This window comes from Acanthisitta chloris, unplaced genomic scaffold (assembly GCF_000695815.1).
Source record: "Acanthisitta chloris isolate BGI_N310 unplaced genomic scaffold, ASM69581v1 scaffold16728, whole genome shotgun sequence".
NCBI classification, from domain to species: domain Eukaryota; kingdom Metazoa; phylum Chordata; class Aves; order Passeriformes; family Acanthisittidae; genus Acanthisitta; species Acanthisitta chloris.
In genome coordinates this window covers 28995-30892 of record NW_008688825.1, presented here as the reverse complement: position 1 = coordinate 30892, position 1898 = coordinate 28995, and positions in this window count along the sequence as shown.

Genomic DNA, 1898 nt, shown 5'->3' with positions numbered 1-1898 from the left:
GTCTGTGACCCTCCGGGCTGCAGCCACCATCCTCCACCACGGCACATCCCGCTGCCAACTCCTCCTCTTCCCACTGTCCTCCACCTCCTCAGTGCACACACAGGGTTTCTATCCAGGCTTGGCATCGTCCATCAAGAAAGAAAACAGCTGAGATCACTGGCGTGACAGGGTTTGCACCTGGCATGAGCTTGAGTTTTTTTATATATATATATATATGTACACACACAACACAGGAAAGATGGTACAAAGACAAAATTAATGGGAATCGGGTCAACATGACCCAACTCAAACAAGCTTATCATCATATTGCCACTTCAGTTGATTAGTTGCAACACTTCCATGATAAAGAAAGGGGGAACCCAAAACAAGGGACAGCAAACCTGGAGCAGTGCGACCCCCCGGCTCCGGGGGGGCTCCCCAGCACTGCTGCTCCCTCACTGCCTGACCCCATGGACATTTGGCAAAAGCTTACACATCCCTTGGAAAAACTGAGTGATTCCTCAAAGAATACTGAATTTAGGGACCAACAGGAGTGTAACACAGTTTGGGATGGAGGCGACAGGATTTCTGTGCACCCGCCTGGACAACACTTGGAGGTCGATACTAGTTTAACTAGAAATATAGGAAAGAGTCTGGATTAGTGTTTCTGTTCCTGCCTTTTCTTGCACAGGCAGTGGGGTGGGAGAGGGAGGAGGAAACAAACCTGACTCCACTTGTGTTTTACATCAGCATCTCCCAGGTGTGTCCAAAGATCAAGTTCTCCCTTGTTTTGGTTTTCCCAAAGTACAGCCACTACTATAGGGGCCACTGTAGGAGATTCCTCTTGGAGAACACAGAACAAAACCAATCACATGTTTTGGCAAAGGTATCAAACACTGACAAATGGAAAGACAACAGGGTGAGCCCCTTCCGGAGCACAGGATGTGAGGATTGCTGTCCAGCTTCCATACACTACAAATTGTCCACAAGAGGCATTTAACAAACGAGTCAAATCTTATTAAGCGCCTTCCCCTGCCAGAGCCATGAAAAACCAACAGAAAAAACACACCCTTCAGATCATAAGACCCAACTAGGCCCTTCTTATACATACAGTACATACATATATATAATATATATATATAAAATATACAGCTTACAGTTTTGGAGTCCTATTACAGTTAAAGCAGACTGAAAGGAGTGAGACTTTGTTTAGAGCTCAGATCAACAAATAAGACATCTCCTAACCCCAGTGGGAGACAGCAGGTTCCAGAGGCCTCTTCACCAAGCACAGGGTGTCTCTGCAGGCAGCGGGGGGAACGCTGCCCTGTCCCAGTCACAGCAGTGCCCTGTACCGAACCGTGGTGGGACTAACCGGCAAGCGATCCCGGCTGGAATCCATCCCCATTCCTCTGCAGCAGAGCAGCAGGACCCCGGGAAGCCTCCTCTGCCACCAGTCTCTCTCGGCCAGCTTTGTAAAAGCCAACGTGACTGACACGGCTGGAGGGATCGGGAGGCGCCGGAGCTCTCCGCAGGCTGGTCCTGAGGTTTGGTGAAGAAAACATCGTCCAACGCTTCTTCGGATCTCAGAGACGCCTGAAAATGTGCTCTTAAAACACAGTTGCTTGAAGTAAAGTCGAAAAGGTCACACACTGTGCAGCTAAGTGCAGCACGTCTGCTCTGCTCGGGGCCTGGCCCGAGCCTACGCACGAAGCCGGGGAGGACAGACTCAGCGAGACGAGCGCTTGTTTGAAGCCTACGAGAAAGTGCAGCTGGCTGAGCATTCCTAGAGCATGGCTGTTCTCTAAGGCAGTGCTTCAGGTGAGTCAGGAGAATAAGAAGGCCTAGTTCCATGGGTTCATTTCCTGGTACCAATCAAGGGGATTTCCGGATTCAAGAGCAGCCTGATCCGAGGCCAAGCG